The sequence below is a fragment of the Myotis myotis genome, unplaced genomic scaffold (assembly GCF_014108235.1).
Source record: "Myotis myotis isolate mMyoMyo1 unplaced genomic scaffold, mMyoMyo1.p scaffold_m19_p_4, whole genome shotgun sequence".
NCBI lineage: Eukaryota > Metazoa > Chordata > Mammalia > Chiroptera > Vespertilionidae > Myotis > Myotis myotis.
The window spans coordinates 25,155,213-25,171,911 of record NW_023416346.1 but is presented as its reverse complement, the minus strand read 5'-3'; the positions used below and the strand labels follow the sequence as shown (position 1 = coordinate 25,171,911).

At 42.3% G+C, this 16,699-nt stretch overlaps 2 pseudogenes; one reads left to right on the top strand and one right to left on the bottom strand.

Moving 5' to 3' along the window:
* Positions 1-9,427: 9,427 nt before the first annotated feature.
* LOC118654223 lies at positions 9,428-9,921 on the bottom strand (annotated as a pseudogene).
* Positions 9,922-13,888: 3,967 nt separating this feature from the next.
* LOC118654692 lies at positions 13,889-14,456 on the top strand (annotated as a pseudogene).
* The last annotated feature ends 2,243 nt before the right edge of the window (positions 14,457-16,699 follow it).

The following is a 16,699-nucleotide window of genomic DNA, read 5'->3' as shown; positions in this document are numbered from 1 at the left end:
ATTTCTGGATCCTCTATTCTGTTCCATTGGTCTATATGACTGTTCTTGTGCCAGTACCAGGCAGTTTTGAGAACTGTGGCTTGGTAATATAGTTTGATGTCTGGTATTGTGATCCCTCCAACTTTGCTCTTCTTTCTCAGGACAGCTGTTGCTATTCGAGAGTCTTTTCTTATTCCAGATGAATTTTTGGAGAGTTTGTTCTAGATCTTTGAAATATGCCATTGGTATTTTGATAGGTATTGCATTGAATCTATAGATTGATTTAGGTAGTATGGACATTTTAATGATGTTGATTCTACCAATTCATGAAAATGAGATGTTCTTCCATTTGTTTATGTCTTCCTCTAGCTCTTTTTTCTATGTCCTGTAGTTTTCCGAGTACAGGTCTTTTATACCCTTGGTTAAGTTCATTCCTAGGTATCTTCGTTTTTTTGGTGCAATGATAAATGGGATTGTTTTTGTTTTTGTTTCTGTTTTATTTCATTTATCTTTCTGTGAGTTAATTATTGGTGTATAAAAAGGCCATATATTTCTGGGCATTAATTTTATATCCTGCTAACATTGCCAAATTCATTTATTAGGTTTAGTAGTTTTTTGATGGAGGCTTTGGGGTTTTCTTGTATAGTATCATGTCATCTGCAAATAAGGATAGTTTTACTTCTTCTTTTCCAATTTGGATGCCTTTTATTTCTTCTTGTCTGATTGCTATGGCTAGTACTTCTAGTACTATGTCAAACAGGAGTGGTGAAAGTGGGCATCCTTGTCTTGTTCATGTTCTTAGAAGAAATGGTTTTAGTTTTTGCCCATTGAGTATGATGTTGGCTGTAGGTTTGTCATATAGGGCTTTTATTATGTTGAGGTATGATCCCTCTATTCCAACTTTGCAGAGGGTTTTTTATCAAGAAAGGGTGTTGGATTTTGTCAAATGGATTTTCTGCATCAATTGATATGATTATGTGATTTTTGTCTCTCAGTTTGTTTATGTGATGTATCACATTTATTGATTGTGGATATTGTACCATTGCCGGGGTCCAACCCCAGCAGGTCCAGGGGTCCCCAAAGGTGTGGATGGAGTCGGCGAAGAAGGAATGACATGGAGGCAGCATTCAGTTGATCAGCCGCCTAGCCAGGATCTCTAGCCAGGATCTCCAGCCAAGTTCTGGTCTGGATCTCCAGCGAAGTTCTGCTTAGGATCTCCAGCCAGGTTCTGTGTCCATGTTCTCTTGCTAGATTCTCCAGGTTCTCCAGCCAGGTTCTGTCCAGGTTCTCCAGCCAGGTTCAGTCACCAGGTTCTAGTCAGGTTCTCTTGCCAATTTCTGTAGTCAGGTTCAGTCCAGGATCTTTTGCCATGTTCTCTCCAGTGAAGTTCTTCTGTCTCTAGAGAACGTTCTTTGTAGGTTCTGTCTCTCTTAGTTCTGTGTTCTAAGCTCTGTATTCTAAGTTCTGGTTCTCTTGGTTCCGTATTCTAAGTTCTGTGTCTTGCTGTCTTACTACATCTGTATTTATACCAGTTGATTCAATCCTACCAATCTCTATTACAAAGGTTAGGGCGTTTCTTATCTCCATTCCAGGAGGTAAAGATTATGTAGCTTAAGCATGATTGTTCGTAGTTAAAGTGATTAATTACCCACCTGGCACTAGTTAAGAGGTTTTATTCCCTCCCTAACTTCAGGGGGAAATCCCTACCTGGGGAAACAACCTTTCTCAGAGACCTTGGTTAAAACACATAGTGCCAAGAAGGTGAGCAAACATATTAAGAACAGTATGCCATATATGCCAGGTCCCTTGAAACAGCAAGCATGGACCGGCTCCCGGCAAATTCCCCCTTTTTTATTTTTTAAAAGCAGGCATTAAAAAGAAAAACCCCAAATGCTCTCTTATATCCATTTTAAGAGTAGGATTGGCGCTTTCCGCTATTACCTGAGTCCTGATCTATCACCCCAGGGAGAGCTTGCCAATCCTGCACTTTCCCGGGGTGGAAAGGCTGTAGTGGGGTTAAGGATAAGGCTCCTTGGGCCTACCTTCTCCCATGCCTCTACATTTACCTTTCCGGCACCTTTCCTTCCTCAGAAAAGCATGGACGTATTTCTTGTATAAAACGTTCCATCTGACTGGGAGTAACCTTAATTCCTCTTCTAGCAAGCATATGTGTTAAAAGATCAATACAGAGTATTATTTCTTTAGACTCAGTATGGCACATCTTCTCAATCTAAGAATCAATACAGAGTCTTCTTTCTTTGGACTCAGTATGGCACATCTTCTCAATCTAAGTTCTGTACTATCCACCTTCTTACCCTACTTATCCTCTATAGGGGGGTCTGCAGCACGCTGGTGGAGTCCTATCTGTCCCGAATGTGGGGGTTCTCAATGGGGGGGGGGCTTACCTAGGGGAACCTTGTTCCAGGGGTTCCCAAAGGTGTGGACGGAGTCGGCGAAGACTATCCACCCTCTTCCTATGGTGGAGTCCGATCCGTCCCGATTGTGGGGCAAAGACTATCCACCCTCTTCCTACGGTGGAGTCCTATCCGTCCTGAGTGCGGGGCGCTTACCTAGGGGTCCCTGTTCGGGTGCCATATGCCGGGGTCCAACCCCAGCAGGTCCAGGGGTCCCCAAAGGTGTGGATGGAGTCGGCGAAGAAGGAATGACATGGAGGCAGCATTCAGTTGATCAGCCGCCTAGCCAGGATCTCTAGCCAGGATCTCCAGCCAAGTTCTGGTCTGGATCTCCAGCGAAGTTCTGCTTAGGATCTCCAGCCAGGTTCTGTGTCCAGTCAGGTTCTCTTGCTAGGTTCCCCAGCCAGGTTCAGTTACCAGGTTCTAGTCAGGTTCTCTTGCCAATTTCTGTAGTCAGGTTCAGTCCAGGATCTTTTGCCATGTTCTCTCCAGTGAAGTTCTTCTGTCTCTAGAGAACGTTCTTTGTAGGTTCTGTCTCTCTTAGTTCTGTGTTCTAAGCTCTGTATTCTAAGTTCTGGTTCTCTTGGTTCCGTATTCTAAGTTCTGTGTCTTGCTGTCTTACTACATCTGTATTTATACCAGTTGATTCAATCCTACCAATCTCTATTACAAAGGTTAGGGCGTTTCTTATCTCCATTCCAGGAGGTAAAGATTATGTAGCTTAAGCATGATTGTTCGTAGTTAAAGTGATTAATTACCCACCTGGCACTAGTTAAGAGGTTTTATTCCCTCCCTAACTTCAGGGGGAAATCCCTACCTGGGGAAACAACCTTTCTCAGAGACCTTGGTTAAAACACATAGTGCCAAGAAGGTGAGCAAACATATTAAGAACAGTATGCCATATATGCCAGGTCCCTTGAAACAGCAAGCATGGACCGGCTCCCGGCATACCATCCTTTCATTCCTGGAATAAATCCCACTTGGTCATGATGTATGATCATTCTAATGTATTACTGAATCATATTTGCTAGAATTTTGTTGAGGATTTTAGCAACTATGTTCATCACGGATATTGTCCTGTAGTTCTCTTTTTTTATGGTGTCTTTATCTGGTTTTGGAATTTGGGTAATGCTGGCTTCATAGAAAGAGCTTGGAAGTGTGCCTTTCTCCTGAATGTTTTGGAATAGTCTGAGTAGGATAGGTTTTAATTCTTCTTTGAATGCTTGGAAGAACTCCCCTGTAAAGCCATCTGGACCGGGACTTTTGTTTGCTGGAAGATTTTTGGTCACTGTTTCATTTTCTTCGGTAGCTATCAGCCTATTCAGGTTTTTTTATTCTTCTTGGTTGAATTTTGGGAGCGTGTATGTCCATTTCATCTAGGTTGTCCTTTTTGTTGGAATAGATTTGTTCATAGTATTTTTTCATAATTGTTTGTGTTTCTGTGGGAACGGTTGTTATTTTACTGCTTTCATTTCTGATTTTGTTTATTTGGGTCCTCACTCTTTGCTTCTTGGTGAGCCAGGCTAAAGGTTCATCAATCTTGTTTATCATTTCAAAGAACCAGCTCTTGGTTTTCTTGATCTTTTGTATTGTTTTTTTGGCCTCTATTTCATTTATCTCTGCTCTGGTCTTTATTATTTCCTTCCTTCTGCTTATGATGTGCTTTTCTTGTTGCTCTCTTTCTAACTCGTTGAGTTGTAAGGTTAGGTAATTTATTACCATTGTTTCTTGTTTTTTGAGGCAGGTCTGTAGAGCTATGAACTTCCCTCTCAAAACTGCTTTCACTGTGTCCCATAGATTTTGGATTGTTGTATTTTCATTGACATTTGTTGCCATGATGCTTTTTATTTCTTTTTTGATCTCTCTGGTAACTCAGTCATTGTTTAATACCATGCTATTTAGCCTCCAGGTGTTTGATTTTATTATTGTTTTTATTGTAGTTGCTTTCTAGTTTTATGCCATTGTGATCTGAGAAGATGCTTGATATGATTTCTATCTTCTTGAATTTGAAGAGACTTTGCCTGTGACTCAATATATGGTCTATCTTTGAAAATGGCCCATGTTCACTTGAGAAGAATGTACATTCTGTGGCTTTGGTGTGAAATATTCTGAAGATGTCAATTAATTCCATCTGATGTAGTGAGTCATTTAGTATTGATGTTTCTTTGATGAGTTTTTGTTTAGAGGATTGGTCCAATGGTGATAGTGGGGTATTAAAGTCCCCTACTATGACTGTATTGCTGTCAATCTGTCCTTGATATCCTTCAGAAGTTGTTTTATGTATTTGGGTGCCCCTGTATTGGGTAGATATATGTTTACCAGTCATTTCTTCTTATTGGATTATTCCCTTTATTATTATGAAGTGGCCTTCCTTATCTCTTGTTCTGTCCTTCACTTTGAGATCTAATTTGTCAGATATAAGTATTGCTACCCCAACTTTTTTTTCATTTCCATTCACCTGAAAAATCTTTTTCCATCCCTTCAGCATTAGTCTGTGTGCGTCTTTTTTTTTCTGAGCGGGGTTTCCTGTAGACAGCAGACATATGGGTCATGTTTTCTTATCCACTCAGCTATCCTATATCTTTTGATTGGGGCATTTAATCCATTCACATTTAAAGTTATTATTGATAGGTACTTGTTGTCGCCATTTTTATTCTGTACGCCTGTGTTCCTTCATTGCTTCCTATTTTGTCTTTTTACAGCAGACCCTTTAGCATTTCTTGTATTGCTGGTTTGGTGATAATAAACTCCCTTAGTTCTCTTTTTGTCTGTGAAGCTCCTGATTTCACCCTCAATTTTGATTGATAGCCTTGCTGGGTACAGTATTCTTGGATTCAGGCCCTTCCTTTGCATGACTTTGTATATTTCATTCCATTCCCTTCTGGCCTGATGTGTTTCTGTTGAGAAATCAGTTGCCAGTCTGATGGGGGGTCCTTTGTAGGTAACTTTGTGTCTCTCTCTGGCCACTTTTAGTATTCTTACTTTGTCATTGGTGATTGCCAATTTAATTATAATGTGCCTTGGTGTTGTTCTTTTGGGGTTCATTTTGTTTGAGACTCTGTGAGCTTCTTGGATTTGTGTGAGTTTTTTCTTCCCTATATCAGGGAAGTTTTCTGTCATTATTTATTCAAACAGGTTTTCTACTCCTTGCTCAGTTCCCCCTCTTTCTGGTACCCATATTATGCAGATGTTGTTTTGTTCCGTGTTGTCCCAAAGTTCCCTTAAGCTCTCCTCCTGTTTTTTAAGTTGTTTTTTTTTTTTTTCTAGATGCTGCTCCGCTTGGGTATTTGTTTCCCTACCTTGTCTTCTAACTCACTGATGCTATCCTATGCTTCTTCTAGTCTACTGTTGATGATTTTTATTGAGTTCCTATAGCAGCAATGTCATTTTTAATTTCTTCTTGGTTCTTCCTCATTTCCTCTTGTTTTTTACACATATTGTTGAGTTGGTCTTCCATTCTTTTCAGCGACCTTATGACCATTTATCTGAATTCTTTCTCTGACATATTGCTTGCCTCCATGTTGTTTACTTCCTTTTCTGGTGATGCCTCCTTTTCTTTCATATTTGGGCTGTTTCGCTTTCTCCCCATGATGTCTCTTTTCCGGGTGTCTGGTTTTGTAGTTCTCTCTCTCCTGCATTGATTCAAAGGCACAAAATACAACACAACAAGGCACAACACAGAAGGCACTGAACACAAATGTATTCATGATACTAATAACCCCAAATAAAGGTGACCACCAGAGAAAAGAGAATTAGGGGATAAGAAAAAAAAAAAAAAGGACTTCAAGAGTGATATTGAGGGAAAAAGAAAGTAAGAGAGAAAAGAAAGAGAGTCAAAAAGAAGCAGGGGGAACTATTTATATGGAGATAATACCCCAATAGAACAACCACTAATCCCAAAACATGCAAACAATAAACACCCAGAGATGAATGCAAACTACAAACAAAAACTTATAGCAAGCGAGGAGAGGAAAAACAGAAGCACAGAATAAACAGAAACAAAAACAACAACAAAGAGAAACAGCCTCCCAAACAGTAAAAAAACAAAAAACAAAAAAAAAACAATCTAATCAACAGTCAAGGAAACAACAATAGGATAGAAAGCCCGCAAAACAAAACAAAATAAAACACAAAAACCTATAACAAAAATAAAAAAAACCAATAACACTATACCAACAACAGCAAAAAAAGGGAAGAAAGAAAAAAAAGTTTGGATAGTGAAAAAAGAGAAGAGAGAGGTGTGTATGGACTAAGAGCAGGGGATCAGAAATTAGATATATAAGTAGGGTGATTTTTTTAACAGGGGGTAAAAAGAAGGAATAGGTAAAATATAAAGCAGGAATAAGGTAAGAGAAACAGAACAACAAAATGGAAAAAGTGTTGAAGAGAGTGTTGGCATAAAGTTAAAGTTGAGATAGAGTAAAATGATGCTAAAGGAAACATGAAAATAAAATGTAGAACACTAATTCCAAAATAAAATAAAATGATCCTTTTAAAAAAAAGGTAAAATAGTAGTAGTAATAATACTGATTAAAAATAAAAATATAATAATTTGAGAACCAAGATGGCGGCATAGGTAAACACCGGAGAATGCTGCCTCGCACAACCACCTCAAAAATACAACTCAAAGACGGAACGGACATCACCCAGAACCACAGGAATGCTGGCTGAGGGGAAATTCTTCAACTAGAAGGAAAGAGAACAGCATACCGAGACTCAGAGGAGGTGCAGTGCGGAAAATACAAAGGTGCGGAGGTGCGCGCGGAGCGGGCTGGTGGCTGAGGGCACGGTTGTCGCTTTCCATTGGGAGGGAGGCTCAGGCCCTGAGCTCCAGTTCTGGGCGAGTCTCTAGGGACCCAGACTCAAACGGGAGAAGCGGGACTGTCTGGCATCGGTCAGAACTCGAGGGCAGCTTTCTCTCCAAGGTTTGCAGTGGTTGCTGGGACTCTGAGAGGCAGAGCCTCTGGGGACTGGACTGAGAGTAGCCATAACTACTCCCTCCGCCCGCCCTGTTGATCCCGTGCGACCTGCCCTGCCCAAGCCCTGCACAGAGCCATTTGCCAGATAGCCTCAGGCAAAGGCTAGATTAGCACCTCCCCAGAGGACAGAAGTTTTCCCACTGCAGACACAGCTGACTCTCACAGCCAGTTGGCCTGGAGGTCAAATCCCCCCAGTATTAACTACAACAATCAAGGCTTAACTACAACAAGACTGCGCACAAAGAACACTAGGGGGTGCACCAAGAAAGCATAAAAAAATGCAGAGACAAAGAAACAGGACAAAATTGTCAATGGAAGATATAGAGTTCAGAACCACACTTTTAAGGTCTCTCAAGAACTGTCTAGAAGCCGCCGATAAACTTAATGAGATCTACAAGAAATCTAATGAGACCCTCGATGTTATGATAAAGAACCAACTAGAAATTAAGCATACACGGACTGAAATAAAGAATACTATACAGACTCCCAACAGCAGACCAGAGGAGCGCAAGAATCAAGGCAAAGATTTGAAATGCAAAGAAGCAAAAAACACCCAACCAGAAAAGCAAAATGAAAAAAGAATCCAAAAATTCGAAGATAGTGTAAGGAGCCTCTGGGATAGCTTCAAATCTTTTCTCTTGCTGCTTTCAAAATTCTCTATTTTTAAAATTTTTGTCAGTTTTATTATAATGTGATTCACTGAGAACCTCATTGGGTTGAATCTATATAAGCTTTGTGTACTTGAATGTTATATCACTCCCCAGATTTGGGAAGTTACCAGACATTATTTTTTTTAAAAGATTTCTGCCCACTGAAGGTCTTGGGTGGGGCATGGAGGCAGGACAGAAGGGGTCAATGGGGGGGGAAAGGGGACATATGTAATACTTTCAACAATAAAGATTTAATTTAAAAAATAAAACAAAGGGAAGGGGAAATGTCTCATGGTCCTCAGAACAGCCTTGTGCTTGTTTCTGTTTTAGTTTTGTTCTCCCAAATTCCATTTCCTGATGAAACTTTTATGTTTACCTAGTGAGAACCATTTTGGACTTCTGACCTCCATTATTGTAAGATAACATATTTGTTGTTTAAAGAGACTAAGTTTGTGGTAATTTGTTATAGCAACAATAGAAAACTAATATAGCCCCCAAAGATTATGATGTGAAGGCTGCAACAGTCCTGCCATAGTTGAAGTTCCCTGTTCTACAGGGAACTTCAGAGGAGGCTGAGGACAGCAGAGGAGGCTAAGAACCTGATGAATGCTTCTTCATATTATTCCAGAGGATCTTGCCTTCTGACTCTGGTAGTGATTCTATTTGGAGGTATTTGTATGGCACAGTCCTTTGTCATATAAGAATATAACAATGACTCAGCACAATTCTGCCTTTAAGGAGCAACCAGTCTCATATGAAAGTCAATTAAGTAAGCTAAAAATAAAATTACAACAGTGTAATAGTGTGCTAAAATAGTCAATCTTAAGGCCCTGCGGGAGAGGACCACCTTACTCAGCCTGTGCTCAGTGAGAGAAAGTTTCTATGGGAAAAAGAAATCTAAGTTAAAGGTTTAAGTGTGGGCTGGCATAGGGAGCAATGTTGGAAGAGAGGAGGAGGGGAAAGGAGGAAATGGAAAGTAGATATACCCCTAAGTTAATTGAAATATTAGGGTGGGACAATGCCTCTTTCTTAGTTCAAAATAATCTGCTGATTTTCTGAGTATTTGTTCAAGATTCCAGGAATGTCACGGAGTTGGGGAGAGTCATACAGGCATCATCAGATGCAAAGCTAAGTTTTCAGACCATCTAGTCAGGATTCTTTTTTCTTTTTTTTTCTTTCTTTCTTTTTTCTTTTTTGAGAGACAACTGTTTAGTTTTTATTTTATAATCATAAACTCAACTCTGCAATCCAGCTAGACTGGGAAAGGGTAAGGAAATTATGGAACCCAAAAAACTGGCAAGAGCACAGATTATAGAACATTCCAAGCAAATTGGGGTGAAGTGGTGCTCTTCTAAGTTACAAAAGTAATGTTTTGGTGGTTAAGATAAAACACAAGTCAAATTTATTAGAGTTGTCCGCAGTCATCAATGGTGATCTTCTTGCTGGTCTTGCCATTCCTGGACCCCAAGCACTCCATGGCTGTCACAATATCCATGCCTTCTTTCACCTGGCCGAAGACCACATGCTTGCCATCCAACTACTCAGTCTTGGCAGTGCAAATGAAAAACTGGGAACCATCTGTGTTAGGTCCAGCATTTTCCATGGACAAGAAGCCTGGACCTGTATGTTTCAGGATGAAGTTCTCATCCTCAAATCTCTCCCCATAGATGTACTTGCTGCCTGTGCCATTATGGTGTGTGAAGTCACCACCCTGCACATAAATCCCGGAATAATTCTGTGAAAGCAGGAACCTTTATAACCAAATACTTTCTCCCCAGTGCTCAGAGCATGGAAGTTTTCTGCTGTCTTTGGAACTTTGTCTACAAACAGCTCAAAGGAGACGTGGCCCAATGGCTTGCTGTCCTCCATAATATCGAAGAACACAGTGGGTTTCACCATGGCAGGTCATGGGTGGCTTCAGGGTGGCAGCGTCTGCAAAGCCTAGTCAGGATTCTTGATTGTAAATAACAGAATTAGTTTCTGATTGAGTTAAGAAGGAAATGACTTATGGGAAATATGTTAGGAATCAACGTAAATGCTGGCAAACCAGGGTGGAACAAAAAAAAAAAAAATAAGTGAATCTCAGTGGCCCGAGTCCCAGCTAACATAGGAATGGAGTATAGATGCTGGGAAGTCAACCACATCCCCTGCTACATAGTACATAATAGTGTGGTCCATTGTGGGCTTCCAGCCAGGTAAAACCAAACATGATGTGGAATGTGGGTGGTAGATATAAATTAGCCACAGTCACTTGAAGGTTTCCTCAAGGTGGGCTGTTCAAGGATGACCTGTGACTGACAGGGCTGCCTAGCCACAACTGTCCATCTATCCTGACCATTTAAGGCCATGCTCCAAGAACAAACTTTTTAGGTTGATACTCTCATTGGTGATGTTACTGCTACTGCTCCCACCACTGAGTAACTCCCAAAATACCCCTGTTTTTTGTGCCATTTGCTTCAGAGATTGAGATATTTGATTGGTCTAGTACAGATTATATCTCCATTACCTAATCCCATGGTCAGGAAAAGTAAGTATCTTGCTTTCAAGTTTCATTCATAGGATCTGGAGCCCTGCCCCCCACTGACACCAGCAGTGGGAGATTTGCCAAACATAAGAATAAGATGTGGATGCTAAGCAGCCAAATGTCCCTTTGCTGCCCACATATATAGTGGAGTGGAACATTGTGGGTTTCCAGTCACAGAAGGCTGATAGGAACGTGGATGGTGGCATTATTCACTGTGAGCAATCCTTCAAGTTTAAGTATACAAGGGTGGCTTATAACTGGCAGGTTCCATTTTCTCCATCTATCCTACCTATCCATGAATGGGGGCTTGAAATGAACTGGGCCACCAAACTGGTTGATACCCCAGAATCCACTAGCAGGTCCAGCCATTCTGACTATGACTAGCAGCCAACATGTGCATTGGCCAGTTTAGGAAGTACACTCTGTCTGGTTCAAGGACTGAAGTACCCAGGTTCTTCTTATACTGGCTGGCTGTAGCATATCCCCAAATTAAACATACTGGGACTATATGCCCCAGGTGGTCTATATAGTGTGACACAGTATCCACCATGTAAAGCTTGAAGCACAAAGCATAATCGTTCCCTTTCTTAGGCAGAGCCATCAGCTAATTATTTTTTCCTAGGCAGTGTCATCAAATAACTACCAAGTTGAACAAAACCCCTGTGTATTTCTCTAAGCAGGAATTTGAGATTATTCAATACAGAAGAGAGGTTAAGAACACGAGTTTTGAGGTCAGACTTGGGCTTGAATCCCTGCTCTGCTGTGTCATTAGCTGTGTCATTTTGGATACATTACTTAATATCTCTGATCCTCACTTTCTGCATATGTAAAATGGGGAGAATCATCATATCTACATTGTAATTTTTTTTGAAGGTTAACAATAACATATGTGCTTAGTACAGTGCTTGGCACATAGTGAGCAAATATTAGCTCTTATTGTTATTATTATCATTGTATTGTTTGACCTTGTAAATAAAGCACAAATTACTTCATTTCCAGTCCCATCACCACCACCAAAATATGCTTCCTTGTGACCATAAAGAATTGAGGCTGCTTAAAACAATAGAGGCAGTTTAACACATTGCCCATATTTTTCTTTCTACAGGGAAACAGAGGACAAAGCTGATGATACTTCAGCCCTCAGAAGCACAGGATGAGCAGCTTCACTCCTCCTCATCTAATTTCAGAAAGAAGGTCTGTGTTTTCCTCTGTCACTTCCATGTTCACCAGGCTCAGGGATTAAAAGCCAGTTGTCACCTTATTTTTATTGCTGTGGTAACAAGAGTTCCTGTGGAATTAGTTGTTCACAGAAAATGTACAAATATCTTTCGCACAGGCGAGGAAGCTAGTTGACCAGCCAATAGTTCTGGGCCAGGGATGGGTGCCTGAGGGATTGGTTAGAGTCTGGAGCAGGAAGAGCCAGTGGTATAATGCCTAGTGGCCAAAACACATGAGGATAGGCACACCAATGAGCAGATGCAAATTATTCTGTTCAAAGTGGCAGTCACCAGATTGTAAACAGAAAAGAGGGCTAACAGAGGAATTGTCAACAAGCTAAGATTTGGGGGATCGAAAATGGACTGGTTTAAACTAAGAGAAAATCTAAAGCAAGGGAGAGGGTTTTGCAATATCACCTTGTCCTATAAATACCATATTTTCCTGTGTATATGATGCTATTTTTTTCTAAAACCATTAGACTGAAAATCGAGGGGTGTCTTATACATGGAAGTCAGCCAAGGAGGGAGCAACGTGGGGGCATAGCTGCCCACACCTTATCAAACAAGCTCCTCCAATCATGAGCCTTATTGTTACTGATGTCAGCTGATGCCATAATTGAAGGTGGAGGTAGAGAGTGCACAGATGCAACAGGGACCAGAGCATTCTGAGTCCATAAAGATGTCAAAAAATAAAAAGATAAATACTGGTGATTGTCTTACTCTGCAAAATTCAAACTGAATGTAATCAGCTATGCAAAAGAGCATGGAAATAGAGCTGCAGAGAGACAATTTGCACCTCCTCCCACTGCGTATATGATCAGACAATGGAGAAAACAGGAAGAACAACTCTTTAAGATGCCAAAAGTAAGAAGTCCTTAAGGGGAAACCCAGCAAAATGGGAAAACTTGGAGCAGAGGCTTAAGACTTGGATTATGGAGCAGCACCAGCGTGGCTTATGTGTATCAACCAAGCTTATTCAATGTCAGGCAAGAATGTTTTCAAGTGAAATGAACATTGTTGATTTTACAAGAAAGGCAAAATGGTGCTTCAATTTCATGAGGAGAAAAGGGTTGGCCATGAGAACACGAACAAAGTTAGCTCAGAAAATGCCACCAGTTTATGAGGATGATCTCACATACTGATATATAGACAGTGACTCAGAAGACGACAGTGATAAAATAGAAGTTGAAGAAATTGATATGTCTGAAACTAATAGTGATAAAGAAGAGAGCAGTAATGCAACAGAAGCTGAATAAAGTGATATGCTGCATATCATAGTACTGGTTTGTAAACATTACCTGCAGTAATTACTAAATAAAAAATGTGTTCTGTTTTATGTTTTAAATATTGATTTCTTAATTTTGGGTTGGAAAAGTGAGGAGTGTCTTATACACGGAAAAATACAGTACATGCCTCTGAGACTGTTTCCCCCTTAAGCTTTGTCATACTTGAGAGAAGATCTCATCTTTTTTCCTTTATCTCCTCAATGTCTGGAACATAGTAGAAGCACAGTGGTTAAGAATATTAATCTTTGGCATAGTAGAGTCTGGTGTTTCCACCGCCATTGCAAAGCCTCCCCTGTCCTGCAGCCTTCGCCACCTCTGCCGCCATCTGTGTTGCTGCTACCTAGGGACCAGCTGTATGATTAGGCCACAATCTTCAATGAGTAAACATATACCTCAGTTATGTGGTATTCTTGGTCACACATTTATGCAGTTTCTGAAAGGCAGTGGAGATTATTGCCAGGAACAGCACAACTTCTTTGTAGACAAGTGAACTGTAGAAATTCATCACTACTCCACCAAGAAACTCCATATGAATTGTTAACCTGGACACAGACGTGTTGAATTGGAATCTGCAGAGCATTTTACAAAAGTTCTGACCTGGATGGGGTAAGACTTAGTGCACTTCCTTTCTATTGCCTCAATATTACTAGATTGAAGAACTGCTGCTTCTTGTTAGGAGTTTCATTTCATTTCCTATTATCCACAACTTCACTCAAAGCACTGGGAATTTCAAGTGGAGTATATTGAAGTAGAGTCAGTTTCTTTATATCATTTCTGAATTCAATTTTTAAATTCTTTCATAACCCTATTGAGTGTATTTTAACTAAATTATCATAGCTCAAATGAACCATCCAGCTCCTGTGGAAGTCACATACAAGAAGAACAAGAGATTTCTTATCACAATCCAACCAATGTGACCTTAAACAAATTCATAGAAGGGCTTAAAAAGTATGCAGTTGCCACAATAGTAAGATTATGTGAAGTAACTGAGGACACTACTCTTGTGGAGAAAGAAGGCATCCATGTTCTTGATTGGCCTTTTGATGGCTCCACTCGCACCCACTGATGGCACAGAGAGATTGGGGCTGGCACCAGCAGTGTGTGCACCACCATCTAATCAGATTGTTGATGACTACTCGAGTCTTATAAAAATTAAGGTTCCTGAAAAACCTGGTTGTTTTATTGCTGCTCATTGTGTTGCAGTCCTTGAGTTCCAGTGCTTGTTGACCTGGTATTAATCAAAGGTGGAATGAAATATGAAGATGCAGAACAGTTCATAAAACAAAAGCAGCATGGAGCTTTTAATAGCAAACATCTTCCATATTTGGAGAAGCATTGTCCTAAAATACTTCTTAGTTGCACTTCAAAGACTCCGAAGGTCATGGAAACAACTGTTGAATTCAATAAAATGGGTGCCTGATGCCATTTACTTCTAAGTGGAACTTAGAGATAAGACCTAATTTGTCATAAATGTTAGCCAACATGTTGTCTGGTGAATAACTCAAATGATGCTTCTGCAGGAATATTGAAAAGCAGTTTTACTGGGCCACAAACTTGACAGAATTACAGCCTCTATGTTTAGTTCTGATAAACTAATTTTGACACTTAGCAAAAGATTCTTACTGCTCAGCATTGAAAATGTGCTTATTACTTGTACCAATTGACTTTTCCTGAAATCATGCAATACTGAGTTATGTCTTTAAATCTATTCCCATACCAGAATCTTATCAATATACTAGGGGCCCTGTGCACAAATTCGTGCACCTTGAAAGGAACTGTGGGCCATGAGGCTGTGGTAGGCCCATCCTCTGTGCCCCCGTCTGGCCCCTCCTGCAGCAGCCTCATATCCTCTCTGCCAGCATCCCTGCTCCCACCACCACCACTCCCAAGCGGTGACGGCACAGGCCCCACTCGCATCCACTGACGGCGCAGAGAGATTGGGGCTGGCACCAGCAGTGTGTGCAAGTGGAGCTGGTGCCAGCAGTGGGTGCGAGTGGTAGCTCCAGTGCCAGCAGCAGGTGTGAGAGGCAACTGCCAGCCCCGATCACCCCTCAGGAGCAGGGGGAGGTGGAGAATCCGCTGGCAACTGCTGATGGTGCAGAACAATAGGGGCTGGTACCGGGTGCTGGCAGCGGGTATGAGCAGCGGCCTCAATGATGGCAATGGATGTGAGTGGAGCCGACGCCGGCAGCAAGTGCAAACACTGGGTGGGAACAAGGCATGTGGGAGCAAAGAATTTTTAGTAACAACCAGAAGCTCGCCCCGATAACAGCAACCGGTGCCCCACCTTGGTCTGGCATCCCTGCTCACCTCCTCCACCATCCCACTGCGGCCTATGCCCGCCATGTTCCGTGCGTGCCCCCTGGTGGTCAGCACACATCATAGTGACTGGTTGGTTGGTTGTTCCACTGTTCGGTCTATTTGCATATTAGGGATATATATATATATATATATATATATATATATATATATATATCCTATCTAATAAAAGAGAAACATGGTAATTGGCGTACGACCGCTACCCTTCTCATTGGCTAATCAGGGCAATATGCAAATTAACTGCCAGCCAAGATGGCAGCTGGCAGCCAGGCAGCTTGAAACTAACATGAGGCTTGCTTGCTTCAGTGACGGAGGACTTCAACGTTCCCCGCCTGCCGCTGCAGGCCTCTGAGCTGCAACTCTAAGCAACTATGTAACAAATATAGAAGCTAAACAAAACCCCAGAAACCTGCTTTAGTCCGCCGGGCTTCAGCCAGCAGGATCGCAACATTGTAAGCAAAGGCCAGAAACCTACATTCAGCAGCGGAGGCCTAAGAGCTGGAGCCAAGCCTCAAAGCTAAAGCTGGCCCAGAATAAAAAAAAAAGAAAAAAAATAGCAGTTGGGAGCTTCAGTCACCCCCAGCCTGAAAACAGCCCTCAGCCCCTCACCCAGACTGGCCAGGCACCCCAGTGGGGACCCCCACCCTGATCTAGGACACCCTTCAGGGCAAACCAGCCAGCACCCACCCATGCACCAGGCCTCTACCCTATATAGTAAAAGGGTAATATGCCTCCCGGCACCGGGATCAGCATGACACAACCTCCCTATCCACCCTGCTCTGTTCGTGACAGGGGAAGGTGCCCCAACCCCCTGATCAGCCCTGCTCTGTGTGTGACAGGGTGCGGTGCCCCAACGCCTCCCCCCCCATGGGCCCTGCTCTGTGTGTGACGGGGTAGAGCCATAACCTCCCCATCGGCCCTGCCCTGAGTGTGAGAGTGGCAGCGCCCCAACCCCCTGATGGGCCCTGCTCTGTGCGTGACAGGGGGCAGTGCCCCAAGCTCCTGATCGACCGTGCTCTGTGCATAACAGGGTAAGGAGCTCCAACCCCCCTGATGGGCCCTGCTCTGTGTGTGACAAGGGGCAGCGCCCCAACCCCCTGATTGGCCCTGCTCTGTGCATGACAGGGGGTGGCACCGCAACCTCCCCATCAACCCTGCCTTGAGTGTGACAGTGGATGGTGCCCCAACCCCCCAATCGGCCCTACCCTGAGGGTGACTGAGGGTGGCATCACAACCTCCCAATCCGCCCTGCTCTGTGCATGACAGGGGGCGGTGCCCCAACTCCCCAATCTGCCCTGCTCTGAGCCTGACCAGGGGCTGCACCTAGGGAT